A 20,659-nucleotide genomic window follows, 5' to 3' on the forward strand; every position below is an offset into this window, starting at 1 on the left:
TAACTCCCATGGTGACTGCAAGCTTCCTGAAGTCACAAAACTGACTGATTCATCCTTGGGGATTCCTTCAGCTCAGTAGAGTGCATTCTACATACTAAGCATTTAATTTTTATTTTTTTGAATGAATGAATAAATAAAAAAAGAACTTATTCACAAAACTTCACATTCCATTTCTTATCTCTCATTTTGATTGTCTTTTGGGGAACTAGAGTTTTTTCCAGAATTGCACTCAACTTCTACTTATTTGAGACTAGACCAACAGTTATATTGCTGAATAGAGAGCTAGACTGAGCCTGGAATACCTTAATTCAAGTTAGTACTTCTGATTCATCCTCTTGTGGCTTTAAAAAAGTTGTAACTCTTCAACATTTTAGGAAACTTTCTTAAATTTTAAGTTTCAGAAAGTGGCCTAGCTTCACTGACTGAGAGAATTTCCTCATTTGGGAATTCCCCATGCCAAAGAAAGTACACATCTATTTCTGATGCTCCCTACAGCCCTATCCTCCACCACAGTTTTCTGAATCTGATATATACACAGTAAGTGTTTGTTATTAAACACATTCCATCTTATTTTATCCTAGATATATTTTAATTGGCATGAATACATAAGGATGTTTTGGAACTTTAATCTACTTTTAAGAAACTTTAATGATTAAAAAAATCATGAACATAAATTACCTATTTTTCAAAGCTCTACCAATCAACTAATAACGAAAATTTATAAAGTACCATGTATTTAGTACTTACTAGGGTTAGAGAAACAAAGATAAAAATGAAATAGCCCCTGCCATCATGAAGCTTACATTTTATCAAACTACCTTCAAGGAAGACTTGTAATGTAAAATCAGAATATTAGAGACAGAAGGAATCTTGGAGTTAGATCATCTACTCTAGGAGTTTTATAATCTTTTGATAACTTTTTCATTAGTTATTTTCATTTTTTGCATCTAAAAATAAACTTTTTTTCTTTAGAAGCTCATGGACTTCACCAGACTAACCAAAAGGGTTCATGCCACAAACATAAAAAGTCAAGAACCCCTGATCAATTCGAGCAACTGTGTCTGACATCCATGTTTGTCCACAATCTATTTATGCTTTCCATTGTAATACACTACTCTTGTAATATTTATTACTCTGTATGTTTTTGTCACCTCCTTGTGCTTTTAACAAAATGAGTGTTTAATGAGTATTTATTAAACAAATGAGTAAATGAATGAATGGGCAATATTCACTGTGAACAAACTATATTAGTTTGAAGGAACATGGATGAAGACCTGGGTTTAAGTCTAACTTGTGCCATTCCACTAACTTTCCTTGATTTTGTTTTCTTTGTCTTATTTAAGGATTCTTTTGTTGGGGAAAAAGAACAGCTTCATGAAGAATGTACTGCATACAAAGCAGTATCAAGTATAGAGCAAAAAGCTAGGATGGCATCATGTAGTGATGTTCATTTTGATAAACTCTTAATATTCTACATAAATTCTGAGATTTCTTCTAGGTATAAGATTCTGTAATTTTTTTTTTAACTTTTTCAAGTTACTGGAGAACAGAATGCTTTTAGGAAATACTTATGTTAGACCACTAAACTTTTTTTACTTTTGAGATTAAAAAAATGAGTAGTTTAGCTTCTATTTCAATTGTATTCCAGAATCCCCCTGGCCAAAAACACCTTATCTTTCCAAATAGATGAATTCATTGGTAATTTTATTCATTTTTCTTTGAAACAGCAACAGATGCGATCTAGATTCCAATTATTGTAGCTAGTTCCTCTAATGCATTTATAATGTAATTGGATTTTTTTTTAAAAAAGCACAAATATGTATTCAATTTAGGTAATACATCTGTTGCATAGAGCCAGGTACAGTATTGTACTTGCCAAAAGATGCTTACTTCCTAGGAACAACAATCACAAAAATCATCGAATAATCATCCTGGTATACATAGTTAAAATTTATTAACTCTCAAAACCTATGGGGACATGCACTTGTCCATATACTTGTCTATATATATTAATAATAATAGCTTATATTCATATAACTCTTGCTATGTGCCAGGCATTGTGCTAAGTGCTTTACAATATAATTTCATTTGATCCTTACAACAGTCCTGGGAGGTAGGTGCTAAGATTATCTCCATTTTACAGATGAGGAAACTGAGAGGTGAGTAATTTGATCAGTGTCACCTTGGTCATTTGGTTTGGTCTTGTCTAAATGGCTGATGTAGTAGACTCCCAATGAATTCCTTGTTTAGAAAATCATAAAAATAGGCGTGATAATGGAATTGTAATGTCTTCTCTCCCTGGTTTTTCCATTTGAGCCTGGTACTTTGCCATGTTTCATACATCTATATCTGCTTGCCTTCAGGTCACATTGTGCATTTAGGCATTGGAATATTAGCCTCTGGGAAGATCATTTTTTAGCAGTGCTACAGTGTGGGCTATTCAGAACATGAATAACTTAGAACCCACTAAATTTGCCCATAAATTGACATAAGAGAGTATAACATTGATGATGTGAAGCCTTTGTGCCTAGAACAAATTTTAAGTTGTTTCAGACTTTTTTGTTTCCTTTCTGTGAGTCAGTTGTCTGCATACCTAGCAAGAGGAGATGGTTTAAAGGAATTCCCACACTCTATATTATAGTTTTGTACAGTTAAATCTTAAGATAGAAGGCATCTATAGCTTTATATTGTCCATTTTTGCATTCTAGATATTATATGTCTTCTGAAGTCATCTGCTCCTGACTCAGTGCTGAGAAAAATTTCTCAAGGAAAAGTATATTTAACAGCTATGGAAGGGAGGGCTTGTTGTCCCCAGTTGGACTCTTAATAGGAATAGGTGTTTGTAACTGTGGATGGGCTCATATTAGAATAATGGAGAAGAACTGTGGGATAGTGGCTGAATTGCTGAATTGGAGTCAAGGAGACAAGTTCAAATCCCACTTTAGATATACCTTCTAGCTCTGTGACTGCACAATTCATTAAGCTTCCTTATCTGCCAAGTGGAGTGAAGTAATAGAATTTCCCTCCCCCAGGTAGGTCAAATAATGTAGAAGGTAGAAAATCAAATAAATGAGTTACATATCTAAAACATTTTGCTTACTTAAAGTGCTTTATAAATATTAGCTATTATGGTTATTATTAACATTTTAGTGATGTTTTTATAGCTCTTTAAGCTTTATAAAACACCACTTATTGGTTGCTCCATTATTAAATGTAAATCTCTTTCTAAATTATGAATACCTTGAAGAAAGGGGGTCTAACACTGAGATGTGATTTACCCATGAGCACATTGGTGACAGACAGAGCAGGGACTGGAATCAATGCATTTTGACTTCTCATTTACTTCCTTTTTCTACCTGGTTCATATATTTACTGTGAGAAAAAGGCTTGTATTCTGTAAGAAATGATGAGCTGATGGATTTGAAAAACATGGAAAGACTTGAATGAAAAATGAAGAGTGAACTGAGCAAAACTAAAAGATCATTGTATATAGTAACAGCAGTATTGTTCAATAAACAACTGTGAATGACTAAATTTTTCTGAATCTTATAAATACTCAAATAAGGTACAAGGGATCCATGAAGGAAGGAAGAGGCTGTTCACTTTTAGAGAAAGAATTGATAAATTTGCATAGTAATATTTTATATGTGTATGTGAGATCCCCCCCCTCTATTTTTCTCTGTTTCTGTTTTTCTCTATCTGTCTCTTTCTGTCTCTGTTTCTTTATTTTCTCAGTTTAGATATCCACATTATTTCTGTTAAATGGTAATCTTCTCTGGGATGGGGAAGGAGGAAGAGAGACAATTTGCAACATAAAACATGGTGGAGAAAAGCAAAATGCCTTAAAGCATTAAATGAATGTGAATCATCACCATCATTAATATTTTAAATGAGCTATTTCTCTTAAGCATGCATTGTTCTTTTCTTCTTCTCTTAGGAACACAAATTTCCTACTAGGAGCATCCTTAGAAGTTTTTAAAGCCATTTTTCTCATTTTTCTTAAGTCCAGAGAATGTGATATGGCTTGTCAGGAATCATACAAATAGGGACAAAACCTGAGTATAGTCCTAGAATATCATTGCAAATCCAGTATTACTTTTATTGTATTATACCAAAGGTTGGATTTTCAAATTATAGTGACATATGACAAATTGTCAGATAAATTTTAGATGTGTCCTCATTGCCAGTAAGTAAAGAAATCAAACCAGTGAAGTGACAAATTTCTGAGGTATTTAAACCCCCCCCCATTCTTTTTAATTGGGTTTGTGATTTTATTGACTTGGAGAATTTCTGAGTTGGTACCCCCTTTACAACAAAGAAAGTTTCCTGAAAGTGCTGAAAGATTAATTCACTAGCCCATGGTCACACTGCTAATTTTTGTCCAAGACAGAGTTTGGATTCAGGTCTTCCTTCTTGAGCCCAGCTTTTTTCTCTTGGTGGTCCCTGGAAGTCAAATAGCAGTACCAGTAGCATTTGAAGAAGAAGCCGAAGTAGTCCAAAGTTAAATGAGGATAATAAAAACATTTATATTCCAAAGTTTTTGTGAAGATTTATAATATTTGTAAGCTTCTTTAAAATTCTTAAGAATTTAAATGTACTTAAAGGATACATTTATTTATTAAATTAAATTTATTTAAGGATATAGATGTTAGCTTTTATCTTTAGTTGTATAGAAATTTAAGGTTTATGAACAGATGTTCATGTTAACTCATTTGATCTTTATAGCAATCCTATTAGGTATATGCTATCATTACTTTTACTTTACAGATGAATGGAAATAAACATGTTGGTGGGTGAAGAGATGTAATAGTATTAACATGCCCAGATCATGGCAGATTCTGACAGTTGAATGAACTGCTTGATTTAAGTGAATGAGCTAAGAAGGTATAATTTCCCTAGTTACCTATCTACCTGCCTATCTATATTTTGTTTTTAAAATAGCACTTTATAACATTATATCAATTTTATTAAGGCTTTTTTATTTTCAAACATATGCATGGATAATTTTTCAGCATTGAGTCTTTCAAAACCTATGTTCCAATTTTCCCCCCTTCCCCTTTCTCCTCCCCTAGATTGCAAATAGTCCAGTATATATTAAACATGGCAAAAATGTATGTGTGTGTGTGTGTGTGTGTGTGTGTGTGTGTATAAAAAACAGTCTATCTTAAAAAAGGAAGGGAATAAGACTGGGCATGTCACTTAATCCTATTGTCCTCAGTTTTCTCATCTATAAAATGAGTTAGAGAAGGAAATGGTAAATAGGTTCAGTATCTTTGCCAGGAAACTCCAAATGGAGTCACTTAGAGTTGGATATGACTGAAACTGATAAGAAAAACAATTGTGCTAAGCATTTTACAGATGTTATCTCGTTTGATTCTCATAAGAACTTTATGAGGTAGATAGTATCATTATCCCTATTTTATGGTTGAGGAAACTGAGGCAAATGGGGATTATGTGATTTCACTCAGAATCACATGGTCAGTAAATGTTTTATGCTATATTTCAAGTTTTTGATTCCAGAACCAGTGCTCTCTCCACTGTGTCATATAGATGCCATACTACAAAAATTTTAGCTCTTTTATCTGTCAAGATTATGACTCCAAATGAAACCCTTCTCCTTTGAATATCCTGTTCCTGATGGAGCAGTATTCAAATATCTGAAGGTCTGTATGGGAGATAAGACTCAGAGTAGAATTAGGAAGTTGCATAGAAACAAAATTAGGTTTGGTTTCATGTAACCCTTTTCAACTATTACTTAGATTGGTAGTGTGGTAACTACTTAATTACTTCCTTGCTTTTTCTTATCTCCTTTTTCTTATCTAGATATCTATATGATTTCTGTGGTATTTTTTTATTTTGAATCTTCTATAATTCCTTCTGCATTTCCAAAATGGCAGCCATCTTTGGGAGAAAGAGTGAAAATGTATGTTTTTCTTTCCTATTTCTATTATAACCTCTTTTTTTTTTTTCTGGGAGTGTATATTACCTGTTCACTTACTTGTCCTCAACTAAGAATTGATTTTCCTCAATGTTTTCTGGGTTATATTATCACCACAACATACACCACATTGAGTAAAAACAGAAGTCTATTTACAGTTGGGTTAAATTGTAAGGGGGTCTAGTTACAATTTTTTTTTAATAACACTATAATGTTTTCCTCCTATCAGCTTGTTTAATATGTGCAGAGTATTTATGGGCTAAAAGTTTCCAGTTATCTCTTCAAGGGAAGGAAAATGTCCCTTAATACATTAACTTTTGTAGCTTAAATATTTACTAGCCAGTCCTGTGACTGCCTCATTATGGAGCCATCAGCTCAAAGTTATTCACTGTTTTCTGTTTCTCAGAAAAAAAAAAAAAAGAAAGCCCCCCTGCATTCATTGCCATACAATTTCACATCCTGTTCTCTCAGCCAGAGCTGCAGCTGGGATTCCACAAAGCCTGGGAGTTTTCATCACTGTTTAAAATGTCACCCAGGGCATGAGGCTGTGCTCAACAGGCTATGAACTAGCTTGTCTGCCTTGGCTATGTTTTAGAGAGTTCATTCTGTGCACAGGAACTTGTAGAGAAGAGATTAATCCCTAGGGCATCTAGATAAGGGTGCTAGGAATCAGTGAGAAAGGGAAGGGAATTGTGCTTAAGTGGCCTTATACCATGGTCAACATGTAACTAGAGAAAGGTTAAAGCCCACATTCTTTTCCTGAAATTTATCAAGTTCTTAAAGCACTACTGTCACTTTAGGGCTCAATTGATCTTCCTGGTTCATTTGGGAAAGCAATCAGTCAATTATTAAATTAATAAGCAATCAGACATTATTAAATGTCTGCTGTGTACACAGGAGGGCACCGGGAAGAAGGATACCTATCCACTATGGTATTAGAATCATTTCCTGAAGAAGTTCACATTTAAGGTTATCTCAAAAGGTGAAGGTGGGATGGATGGATGAAGGTAATACTCCTTTTCTTTCCCCTCTCCTCATTAGTCTATATCCCCCTCTCCAGATTTCAAAGGGCACTTTGTATTATAACACACACTGATATTATTGTTTATTGTAACTATCAATATTGGTATCTTCTTCAATTTTACTATCATAGATTAAGAACTAAGGTGTGTGTGTTGGGAAGGGGGGAATAGGACTTTAGCATTTATTTAGTCCAATTCCTTCATATTGCAAATAAGGAAACTGATGCTTCAAAAGATGAATTCAAGGTACATGTCAACTAGATTGTCTGCTCCTAAATAGCAGGGAACCTCTTTCATTAAGCATTACATTGTCTGTAGTGCTTCTTCTGGTATTCTTTACACCATAAACATCTAAGCAATGTTTGCTTTACTGGTGTTGTTGAAGTTACAGAGAGGCATCCTTTTGTGTAACATGAGGAAAACTTTATCACTGTTAAATCATCTCCAAATGGTCCCTCCAGAACTATTTTCATATCATTAGAGGCCACTCAGGAGTGGCTAGAGAATCACTTGTTAGAGAGAATGTAGAAACCATTTATGGTTCTGGTGTATAATTATATAATTTCTCAGTTCTCATGGCTTAATTTTTTTTATTGAGGCTTTTTATTTTCAAAGCATATGCATGGGTAATTTTCACCATTCACCCTTGCATAACCTAGTATTCCAAATTTTTCTCTCAAGACTTTTAAAATTCGAAGACATTTGTACAACTTGTGTTCTCTGTTAGTAGTGTTATTATTCTCTTCTAGAGTTTTGTGTCTGCCCATTTTTTATTAGCTATATTGTAAGTAAATTTAGTAGGTACAGGCTCCAAGTAGTCTTCCTTTTTTTTGTTATCATGTGCTGGATTACTTTTTGTTACCTAGTGTGCAAGAACTGTTCTGGGCACACAGTAGGTACTATTGTGGGCCAAAATTTGTTGAACTGAATTATTTAATTGAACTGATTTAAACTTAGTATCAACAAATTCCTCAGCTAGAAGATCATATTCCCTGATAAGTGTGAACTTTGTTTACTAAATTGTATTAGTATAAAATTAAATGTCCAGTATCTGCCAGCCATTAGGCTAGGGTCTGAGCATTTAAAGAAATAAGAAAAAACAGAACAGCTCTTCAAAAAAGTCATGTTCTTGTAGTAAGATGTCACAGGTATTAAGTAAGGATAATTAATACAAGCTGGAGAGATACAGACAAGTGCTAGAAGAGTATTTGAAGAAGGAGAGAACAGTAAGAAGAGGATGATGGGGGAGGGAAGACTCCCATTTAAGAGGTGACAACCTAAGGAAGACAGATATTTCAAAAGGAACAAGGAAGGAAGGAAAACGTGAAGGCACAACAAAAGGTCTGTATAAATGCAAGAAGACAAGAGAGAGAAAGTCAAGCTCATTGAACAGCAAATGGTCCTATTTGGAAGTCAGAGAGAACGAACAGAGAGGAATAATGTGAGATGAGGTGGTACTGGTATATTGCAGTCATTTTCTAGATCTTAAATGTCAGACTAAGAAGCTTGTGTTAGGTTTTCGAGGTAATAGGAAGCCACTGAATATAGTTGAAGAGGGGATTAGAATGGTCAGTTGTGTGACATAGGTCAGTTGTGTGATTTTTCAGAACCGGGAAAGATTTTTCAGAAGCATAGAAGGAGAGATATGGAAAGCAGAAACCATTTAGAAGACTATCACAACAAACTGTGTAAGATGTGACTTGGATCTGAACTGGAATGTGATCATATAAGTGCAGAGAATAGTGTTATGGAGATAAAATTGACAAGAGCTGGCAAATGATTGGATGTGGAGTAGATGATGAGGAAGAGAGAATGTCAGAAATGTCTCTGAGATTATAGACCTGGCTTACTGGGAGTCTGGTAGCAGACAAGTTTGTGGTAGGCTAGGTTTTATATAAGATAAAGGGAAATTTTGTTTTCAAACCTTGAATGTAACATGTCAGTAGGATATCTAGGGGAAGATGCCCATAAGTGAGAGAGGCAAATTTTGCAGAGAGCTTTGGGCTGGAGACAGAAAACAGACAGAAAGACAGACAGACACAAGCTTGAAGGAGTCAGTGAATGAATCTTAGAAGTTAGGGAAGATGAGTGGTTGCTGTGCCTGGATAATAAGGGACATTTCAGTGCAGAGGGAAAGGATAAAATTGCTAGTGAGCCAGTAACTGATAGCACAAGCTCCCAGAAGGGATGGAAAGGAAAGAGATTTTGTGTATTAGTAGATGGGAGCTTAAATAAGTGAGCAAAAAAAGCATTAATGTGCTTGACAAAGAACCATTGAATGTTAAGTTGATTGGAACAGAGGGATATAGCTTCTCCAGGAAGGGGGTGGCCTGGAGACTTATATGATGTTAATAGGGCAATTAGAAAACATTAATTCTGGGCTGCCATTTTTTCCTTTCCTTCATGGTCCCTGTGAGGGGATGAGTATGAACTGATGTCTTCTTTCTGATTAGTGGCCTTTTAAGTTTTATGGTGAAAGAACACGAGGGAGGTTTTGGTTTCATAGATGGAATGGCGATTGGTTCATGATTATGATCCCACCTTCCTGCGGGTTTTGATTATATCTTGTTGATTCAGTATTTTGACTACTTTATTTAGGAGGGTAAGGCTATAGGATTTTAAAAAATTCTTCCTGTTTTTTTCTTTTCCAAATGTACTTAGAAAACTCCAGATGGCCTGTAAAAATAAAACAACCAACAGAAAATTAGGGAGATGATTATGTTATCCTTGGATAAGTAAACATTGCTTTTCATCCCACACTTCCCATCCTTAAACTGGCAGGGAATGTACATTTTTGACTTAGGGGAGAGGTCAAAGGACAGAAAATGTTGGGGGAGGTTTTCACAGAGAAAGTGAGGTTTTACTGTGCTTTTGGTTTTTCTGATCATAACTTGACAGTTGAACTCTTTCAGCTATAGAGAGGGTCAGTGTAACAAAACAAAACAAAACATAATACAACTGCCATATTAAACTGTCACTTTAAGTCAACTCATTCTTTCAATTATTTGATGATGGTTATTTTGTAACAACTTTGGGGTTTTGGGGAGTGGACATATTTCTCTTTCATTCTTTCCTTGTTATCCTGAGTTCCATGGTTTTATACTAGTCAGAAACTTTCAAAATGTCCCATTGTAGGGGACAGTTAGCTTAGCTAATATTTATATAGACTTTCGAATTTACAGTACATTTTACATACACTTTCTGTGTTTTTGATCTTGTAACAACCCTATGAAATAAATAGAAAAAAAAGTAAATATCATCATTTTCATTTTAACGGATGAAGCTGAGCCTAAGAAAAGTGTAAATGACTTGTTCAGCATCTTGTGTGTAATATTTGGGGCAAGATTGAAATTCAAGTTTTCTTCACTCCAGGTCCCACAAATTTGTCTCATGTAGCCAGAAAACATGAGATTGAAACTGGGTCTTGCTTTCTGCTAGTTGGCTGACCTTATTCATACCACTATGAGCCTCAGTTTCTCCTCCTTATGAAATGAAGAGGCTAAACAAGATTACTGCTAAAGTTCTTTAATTTTCAAATACTATGATCTGTAAAATGGGCATCATCATGTTTATATATGATCTATTTCACCAAACTGCCATAAAACAAACATTTTGTAATCTGAACTATTATATAATTGTGCTTTTTAAAAATATAATTAGCTAATTCAAAAATATTGAGCACTTGTCAGTAAAAAGCAGTATTTACTTACCCAATAAGTGGTTCAATGGATAGACTACTGGACCGAGAGTCAGGAAGATTCGTCTTTCTGAGTTCAAATCCAGCCTCAGATATTAACTCTATGAGTCTGAGAGTCATTTAAACCCTATATATTATCCTGATCAGTAACTAGAAGAACTAGAAGAAAGAAATGGCAAACCACTTCTTTATCTTTGCCAAGAGAACCCTAAAGGGGTCACAGAGGGTGTGACATGACTGCAAAGTGGTTAAACAACATGGGTAAAATGGCATTGTTAATATAGTTCTTTATAAAATATTCCCTGTTCAGTTATTTGCAGATAAAGCTACATTGGATTAGGAAATTTTTCATGGGAACAGAGATTTAAAACTAGAATGGGGACATTGTAGGTCAGGTCATCTATTCAGACCTATTCTTTTAACAATTGAGATAATTGAGCTCTAGGACAGTAAGTTGCTTGCTTATGACTATTAAGTGTCTGATGTAGATTTTGACTTGTTTTCCCAGTTTTGCGTTTAGCACCTTCCACTGCATAGGCACCTCTCCTGAGACTCAGGGATCCTTTCCCCCTTATTGTTTTCTATGTTTTTAGTCTGGAAATTTCTCTGTAATTAGATTTTTCTGTGATTCTTAAGTTGGAATTGATTTTTTTTCCATTTTTTAAAAAATAAGGATATGTTTTATTCTTAAGTGAATCACATGAATCAGAAAGGAAAGAAACATGGCCTTGTTGTGAATCAATACCAAGAAGTAAGTAGGGACTCTATAGGCTTGAAACAAGGACTAGATTTATGGGTTTAAGAACAAGATAGGTGTTGTTCTCCTTAGAAGAGAGTACAGAACACTCACCCCTGGTTCTTAACTCCTAAGCTGTATAAGGCAGCTGAAAAAAAAATTGGACAGTCCTAAAAGCTGCTCATTCATCACACAGATGGGTTTAAAGAGTGGCAGGCTTCTGTTTATTGAAGGGCAATCAGTTGCCAGTTTCCTGATTTCACAGGTTAGATTGTGAGGGAGTCTGCTCTTTGCCAGTTAAAATCAGAATTACCTGTTTGACCTCTGAAGAACACAGCTGGAGGGCTGTGTGTGAGAGAAAGAAGAAAAAAAAGTTTGATCAGAGAAGTACCATTGACTTTCTAAATTTGTACTAATGGCTCCAAAGAACTGTGACATTGGTGGTACCATATTTGAGGGGCTGTCATATAAAAACATTTGACTATTCCTCATTGGGTCTTGCCATTTTAAGTAGAATTGATGCCCTATATCCTACTTAGCCATAACTCTAGGACCCTTTACTTGGAATGTCATGCTTGAAGATTTCAGAAATCATTTGAGTGGGCATGGTTAGTGGAGCTCTTCAGGAAGTCTTGTGACTCCTACAGTGCCAATTTCCCCCTCAGTGATCTGTATAATGAAATAGGGAGTAGATTGATGAATTTTGCTAATGATATCTTAAAAGAGAGAAGCAAAATTCTATTTGCAAATTAAAACAACTCTGCTAATTCATATTTACCTAATGCTTGAAAATTTTTTTCTGAATTGCATTTTATTTTTCCAATTACATATAAAGATAGTTTTCAACATTTTTATAGGATTTTTATTTCCATTTTTTCTCCCTCCCTCCCTTATTTTCCTCCTTCCCAAGTCAGCAAGTAATCTGATGTATTACCTAATGCTTTTTCAGTTTTACAAAATGTTACAAAATGGTCATTCAAAGTTTATTTTTCAGTTTTAAATCCTAATGTAAAATGTTCAGAATCCAGAATGGATAGAGCACTGGACGCGTAGTGAAGAAGGCCTGACTTCAAATCCTGAATCAAACTTTTACTTGCTTCTGTGACCCTGGGCTACTTATTTTACTCTCCTTTAGCTTGAGTTTCTTCATTTGTTAAGTGGAGAAAAACAATAGCACTTACCTGTTAGGATTGTTGTGAAGATAAAATGAGGCAATATTTATGAGGTGCTTTGCAAAATTTGAAACACCATACAAGGGCTTGCATGTCATTATTATTCCTGTAGTCTGGCATTTAGTGCTCAGGGTGACCATTTGGTCAGCATCTAGTCAACACTTTTAAAAATGTCTATTGAATTAAATTAAGCCATTGTAGGAACTGGAGCAGTAGGAGGATGTGTGAGGAAGATTAAGTAGATAACTAGTGTTATGCAGATTAGATTCAAGTAGAGAAAGACTACAGTCAGGTTTATGAGCCAACAGACTTTTGCCAGAATTGAAGTCAGAGGTGATGGGATTCTGCATTAAGGTGATAACAGTAGGAGTAGAATGGAAGAGTCAATCTGAGAGCAATTTTGAAGGAAGAATATAATATAACTAGAAAGGAAAACACAAAATTGTGAATTAGAAATGGTGCACAAAATAGAAAAACTACATCATTTTGCTTCTCTAATGGGCATTGGTCAGACTCTTATTAAGGGAACCAGGTGGCACAGTGGACAGAGTATTGGACGAGGAAGCAAGAAGACTCATCTTCCTGAATTCAGACCAGACGTCAGACATTTACTAGTTGTGTGACCCAGAATAAGTCACTTAACCCTGTTTGCCTCAGTTTCCTCATCTATAAAATAAGCTGGAGAAGGAAATGGCAAAGCCCTCTGGTATCTCTGCCAAGAAAAACCCATATGGGGTCAGGAAGAGTCTGAAATGATGAAAAACAACAGGCTCTTATTAGAGTTCTGCTCTTAAGTTGTGGAATTGGTTCTTAAGAAGAATATGAAAAAAATTGGAAAGAATTCAAAGAAGAGTCAGAGAAATGATTAAAAAGTTGGAAAATGTGATTTATGGAGGAAAAGTTAGAGGAATTGTGATTACCCTAGAGATGACTAGACAGATGGATAAATGTTGAATTGAACTAGCATTTTTGAAGTGTATGAAGGATTATTAATGGGAGATGGGGAACAGATGTTTGTCATTTCTACTTTAGACTGGGGAAAAAAAATCCATCTGTGATTATAGGAAAAATTCAGTGGTCACCCTTTACTTATTCATCTATTCATTTTTTTTAATTGTAAAAATGGCTTAGGACTCATTCTGTAGGTTTCAAGGCTCTGTATTGATTTTTAAGTCTTTTTCCTATGCTGCATTCCTGTTTGTTCTTTTTTACTCTTATCTGTTTAATGATCACTTTTTACAAATACCTCCAAAAGAGAAAGTTGACTTCTCTCCTGAGTACTACTACTTCTTCATGTCCTGCTTTCTTTCCTAAATAGCAGATATGTTGCTGTAATTGCATTTAAAAATTAACATGCACAATTTCAAATTGAATTTCTTCTTCAAATTCAATAATGTCAAGCCACTTTGTATACAATAATATGCTATATAAATATAATCTATTTTTATGTAAACTCCTAAACCAGTTCCTTATTCTAATTTCATTGTCAGTCTTAGACATATGCTTAGCACTGAAATTTTTGACTCTTTTCTTTCTGACCCCTACATACTCATCACTCATTTAGTTAATCTAATGAATTCTTTTGTCTAAATTGACCTCGTCCTTTTCCTCTTTCTATTTTTCTGGATTATAACAGCAGCTTCCTGAATTATTTCCCAGTATTTGTCTTTTCCCCTGCCCAATCTATCTAGACTCTGTACTTCTTCATTATGAATCTTCCTAAAACAAAGTTTTCATCTTGTCATTCTTCTGCTTACAAATTTTAAAGGATTTTTCATAGTGTAAGACTCAAAAGCCAGACTTCTTAGGTGATACTCAAGACCATCCATGATTTTCTCTTGCTTTCTAAAATTAACTTTAACTTTCCTCTGTGTATCCTGTACTACTTGCTAAATAATGTACTGAAATTTTGTCTTTTTTTTTTTTCCTTTTTCTCATGATTATTTTCCCTTTTTGGAATACTATCTTCCCAATCCATGCCTATAAAAATTCCTTTAAATTCACAAAGCATTTTTGTGATGTCTCACCCTAGAATTTTGGTCACACTTCTCTTACAAGACTAAAGAAAGTATATCTTACTTGACATTGCAGATTTTTGTGCCTTTCTCTTATTTCCTCTTCTGAATTATATTAATTATAACTGTACATTGCCTAACAGTGAGCCTCCCACATAGTAAGCATTCAAAAATATTTTTCTAAGAAGTGAAATAATACATTTTCCTTAATTCTCTGCTGACATTTGCTAACTGTTAGTCATATGTCTTCCTTCCAGCACGCAGAAAACTGCATTTGGGAGTTTCCAAACTTTTTCTTTCATCAAGCTGAACCTAAACCATTTGTTCCTCTCAATTAGAAGATATCTGGATAACAGGAATCATTTCTTTTGGTCTTCAAATTCCCCTATAGTTTTGTCAGGGAAGCCAGAAATTGTCTTTTTTGTTTGTTTGTTTGTTTGTTTTTAGTGCTGACTAATCATTGAATCTTTCTGTTAAGCATGTTTCTTTAAAACTCTCTGCTGGAGCAGCTCATTTGGTCTGTAGTAACTAATCTACTAATTAATCCTGTTTAAACTGTGTTATAATTAGCACAATTATGCTAATTACATAATGACATTTCAGATAGTAGAAACTATGGGATTCACAGTCACCATGTTTTACCTTTTGTCAGTAAAAATATAAGTAACAATATAAAGTTATGTGAACACAACTGTTCAAAATAAATATCTCCATTTCATACTCCAGCACAGAAACATTTAGTAATTTGCCTTTAGTTGCACTTCTAATAAATGTTATAACCTATAGTCAAAACTTAGGCTTTTTTGGATCTTGTTGCCAATAATAGTTGGTAGTGGTGATGTGTGGTGAATAGTGGTGAATAGTCGGCAGCAGCAGGAAGAGCAGTAGCAATGGCAATTATAATAAAGTGTTTGATATTCTTGACGAAATCAGCCCCTAAGGCCTACTTTTGGAATTGTTTTTCTCCAATTTGATATGGGATTTTGCTGGTCCACGTACAAACTTTAAATTCTATTTGACAATTGGAACATATCTTTGAGATGACTAGAGTTTGGATCAAATGCTATAGATAAAGACAGAATATTCAAGACTGGAAGAGATCCTAGAAATAAACTAGTCCAATTTATTTCTGGAATTCCCTCCAGATCATCCCAGAAAAATATTTTTCCCAACTCTGTTTGAAGACTTCAAGTTAGGTGAAACCTCCCTAATAAAGGAACCCAAACCACTTGTTGAAAAGCTCATTGATAGGAAATGTTCCTTGAAGTAAAGGAAAAAAATAAATTTCTTCAATTCTTCGTGCATTCTACATCCAAGAAGAAAAAGATATCCCTTAGGACAAAAGTTTTGTAAAGATAGAAAATGTTATTCAATTTTTCTTTCACCAAATGCTTCCTTTCATTTGTTTTCTTTTTTTCTGTCATTATGTTGGACAGATCTTGGCTTTGTCAGTTTTAACAAGATTTCTCCATATTTTCCCTTCATTGGCCTATAATAAAAGTCAAACTATAGCTGGACATTTTAGAATATCTGTGACATATCACCATTCTTCCTTTTCAGAACTTTATCTACTTCAGATTGCATCATTCTACGCTCCAACTGAACCACTGAAAACCTTCTAGGATCTCCCTTTTGCTCATGTTGCTTCCTATGTTCCAAACTGTCTCACCTACCAAACCACTATTTTTATTATAATCTCACCCATACTTTAAAATGCAGCTTAAATGTGACCTCTTTCACATAGCCTTTTCTGATCTTTTGAATTAATAATAACCAATGAATTAAAAATATTTATTAAGCACTTACTAAAAGTCAGCAGCAATCCCTGTCCTCAAGAAGCTTACAATCTAAAGAGGGAGACCGCATGCAAGAAAAAATATACATAGGACTTAGGACAAATAGGAAATAATTAAAGAGGGAAGGTACTGTCATTAAGAGAAGTTGATGATGGCTTTCTAGAGAAGGTGGGATTCTAGTTGAGACTTAACAGAAGTCAGTAGTTGGTGCATAGGAGGGGGAACAGCTAGAGTGAACTTTTGGAACTGAAAGATGGAATCTTTTATTGGTGGAACTGCTAAATGATATACTGAAATTTTCTCTTTCTTCTCTTTTTCTCATGGTTATTTCCCCCTTTTTGGAATACTATCTTTCCAATCCTTGCCTATAAAAATTCCTTTAAGGCCCAATTCATATACCATTTTTATGAAGTCTTACCTTAGAATTTCGCTCACACTATCTCTTACAAGACTATCTTACTTGATCTTGCAGATTTTTGTACATATGAGGGAGTAAGAATACTGGGGAAAATAAGAGGGGTTAGGTAATGAGTCTTTGAATAGCAAACAAGCAATTTGTATTTGACCCTGGAGACACTCAGAAACCAATGGAGTTTATTATAGAGAAATGACATGATGGGACCTAAACTTTGGGAGAATCATGTTAGTGACTTATTAGAGAAAGGTTTGGGATGGGGAGAGATTGGAGACTATCAAACCTACCATCAGATCATGGCAATAATCCAGGCTTGATGAGGCTTCCTTAAAGTGGGAGGATCTCCCTCCATTCTTCATCCTTGTAGGGCCTTTTATAACATACCACTGGGATCACATATTAAGAGTCATAAATATATCTCGTTTGCTATTTCTTTCCAAACAAGAGAAACTAAACTCTAGGTAGGTAATTGTATTACCCAAAGTTGTAAAAGTAGAATTTTAATACGTAATTTCTAATTACAGAGTAAATAATCTTTCCAGTAGATCAATTTTAAATTTTTTTGTGCACTTACCATGTATTAGTTTTGTACTATAGTTATATAGTATATTAATTTTATATAGTAATTATTGTACTATAATTGTGTCTCCTTATGGCCTACTAGATTATAAGCTCCTTGAGGATTCATACTATATTTTAGACGAATTTTGATATGTTCCCCAGCTTGTTGGAGACAACACATAGTAGTTACTTAACAGATGTCTATTGATTAAGTTGGGTTAATAGGATATGTGAAATATTTACCTTGGAACCAGGCATCTTGCCTTGATTGGGCAAATATGTGATTAACAGGGTCATGAGAGAAGAATATGGTGCAATTGCTTCTCTAATCTTCCCATTCTGTCTAATGTGTGCCCCTTCCTAAAAGAACTGTTTTTTTTTTTTTTTTGTCTCATGAAAAATTATTTTAAAACAATATTTCTGATATTTTTCAGTTCAGCTAGTGAGGTTAATGGTAGACTTCTGTATACAAAAGCTCAGATTTGGTTGATTTTTTTTATCTTTCATGTGAATCTCACAGTTAAGTGAACTTTTGATTTATACTGACACCCATGCTATTAGGTAGAGGACCTCAGCCAATGAAAACATAAGCCTTCTGTGGCGTTACCTAATAGAATCTTATGGCAGAATTATTCTTTTCCCTTTGGTCTCCCTCTACTCTAATTATGTACTTTGGAACCAGTAATTTCAGGGAAATAAATATAAATACGATTCTTTAATTTTGCTAACTTCTTGGTGCATCTAAAATGTACAAATAACCAGAATGCTCTAGTTGATTTTTGAACAAACTTTTATTTTCATTCTTAGATTACAAAGAATTAAACACAACACTGAACAACAACAAAGCAATTCAAACATTTTGTAATTTGTAGTTTCCATCTCCAAAAATATCACAGTGATACTAAATAACCAGATTAGAATTTGGAAGAAATCATTATGGATATTTATCAAAACATAACAAGATGTATTTTTTGTATATTCAACCAGTTGTCAGGTTGTAGCTCCTTTTATTAAATATTAGCTGCTTGCTAGGTGCAAGTTTCTAAATGGTGCATAGTAGATACAGAAAAATTAAAAAACACAGCTAGTGCCTTCAGGAGCTTGCCTTTTATTGAGAGCACAATGGAATAACCAAGCTTTTAATAGTTAAGAATCTAAGGAGATCATGGTTACTAAATCATACTATTGGGCTAAAACTGTCAGATTCAGAAAAAAAAAACAAAAACAATCAAGGTCCAGTTTGTTTCTTTGCTTTATTTGGATGTCTGGACTTGTTTCTGATCTGAAATAAAGCTCTCTTCTGCAAGTTCATTTCTTCTTGTTTGGTCATACCTGGTCAAAATCGTTTCAAATACATCGCAATACAAATTTAGCACACATTTGTTAAATAATGGCAACTTTTTGCAGAGAATTCAGTCATTATAGTGGGTCAAATTTGGAGTTAGAAAGAAAATTGAAGTCCAGAATTCATATTTATCCCCATTATATCATCTTAGGCAAATGTTTAATTTTTGAAGGCCTCAGTTTTCTAATCTATGAAATGATTGAGTTGCACTAGAGAATTTCTGAGACCCTTTTCAAATATAGTTCTGTGACCTTGTGAATTCTGTGTGCCATTGTGTGGATAGATGAAATATAAGATAACTGATGTCCTCATGGAGCTTGTAGTCTAAAGATATTTAGCTTAGATAATAAAAGGAGAATGGAAGTTGGGGTGGAAGAGGGAGGACATGATAGCTGTCTTCAAATATTTGAAAAATCCTCTTGAGTAAGAAAACAATGAGTAGAAACTGCAGAAGCAGATTTTAACAGAGTGGGGATGGGAGGAGGAGAGAAAGAGAGACAGAAGAAGAAGGAGTGAGGGAGAGAAGGGAGAAGGAAGGAGGAGAGAGGAAGAGAGAGAAGGAGAGGAAGGAAGAGGGAGGGAGGCAGAGAGAGAAGGGGGAGAAAGGGAGGGAAAGAGAAGAAGGGAGGCATAGAGAGGGAGAAGGGAGGTACATGTGTAGTTTATTCGCCACTGTTCAGAAGTGCCCCAAAGATTTCAGGCCCAATTTTGTCTCTAGATAATGTTTGTTGTTTTGATAGATTAGAAGAAGCCACTGGGGGGGAAAGAAGGCCAGTATCCGGGGGTGCTATCTGATTTGGCTATGTGGATGCAGCACATGTGACTATGCTGAAAGTCACCAAGCAAGTCCATTTATTTTACTTGCTCAAATGAGCAGTGAATATAGCATATTTACATTTTACCTTCCTTTTTCACTCGAAGAAATTTTTCTGAGGATGCTACAAAAAAGTTTTGTCAATGAAGTGTATCACTAACCTATCACGTAGTTCAACTTTAAAAATTGTTGGTCCTATTTGTGTTCATTAAGTCTTATTGTTCTTGTATTCAAAGATACAATCTCTATTCAGAGCCTTGGAGTTGTAGTATAGTTCCTGGTCATGTCAGTCTATCAGAAGAGCCCTAATCTCCATAATCCAGAGTCTTGGCAGAGGCTGGCACTCCTAGCCTTGGGCAAACATTGTATTTTCTGCAAAGACTTGAGCGTTAACCTTTATCGAGCTTCAAACTTGTTCCAACCCTTCATGTTGCACTTAAAACTGGTCACAGCTTTCCACATTGAACTGTGTAGAGCTGTGCTTTCTATTTATTACTGGTGCTGTGCTTTTCTAAAATGAGGCATGTGTTTGCTACATCAAGAGGAGAGAAAGAGAAATCGCTGAAGAGCTCCTTCTGAAAGCCAATTCTTTCCTGAGAAACTCAGTTCCTCAGTATTTTACTGGGTGCTCTGAGTTCTCCTGCCAGAAACTGTGGATTTAGAGGGTAGGACTTTATTCATTGTGTCTTTCATCTGTGTCAGGATCCTGCCTGCTTCTCTGCTAATCTGTTTAACTCCTCATCTGTTCCATGTCCTGCAGCAAGCAGTAAAAGTTGTTTTAATTGATTTGAGCAACTTGCATTGGGCATTGGATGGCTCCTCACTTCTCAGAGACTCAGCTTTCTTTAGATACCTTCCCAGACTGGCTGCTGGTTTGACAAATGAATCTTAGCTTTTTAAGTATGGTGGGAGCACTTAAAACTTTAGGTGTATTTAAAACGTGAGCCTTCCCTCATTGTGATAATACTTCCTTTTGTTCTTTTTTGGGGAGAGTAATATGAGGTTTGACTTTTTGATACCATATGGTACTGGAGCTCAAATCAGCATAACTCTTAATATTTTGTGTTTGATTTTTGGAATACTATCATTGCATTAAGCAAATTTATTGAGCATTTAGCCTTGTGAATCACTGATCTGGGCACTTTAGG

The 20,659-nt window shown here is 34.8% G+C and overlaps 1 protein-coding gene across 8 annotated transcripts in view; it reads left to right on the plus strand.

Moving 5' to 3' along the window:
• TNS3 (tensin 3) overlaps positions 1-20,659 on the plus strand; it is a 378,141-nt gene that overhangs the window by 151,562 nt on the left and 205,920 nt on the right. The window contains exon 1 of one of the 8 annotated variants that reach the window (XM_031957269.1): positions 19,917-20,176. The exons of the other annotated variants lie outside the window; for them this stretch is intronic. The gene's annotated coding sequence lies outside the window, so the exon portion shown is untranslated. Of the gene's footprint in view, positions 1-19,916; positions 20,177-20,659 lie in introns of those variants that run through there. 8 annotated transcript variants of the gene reach the window in all.

The sequence above is a fragment of the Sarcophilus harrisii genome, chromosome 1 (assembly GCF_902635505.1).
Source record: "Sarcophilus harrisii chromosome 1, mSarHar1.11, whole genome shotgun sequence".
NCBI classification, from domain to species: Eukaryota; Metazoa; Chordata; class Mammalia; order Dasyuromorphia; family Dasyuridae; genus Sarcophilus; species Sarcophilus harrisii.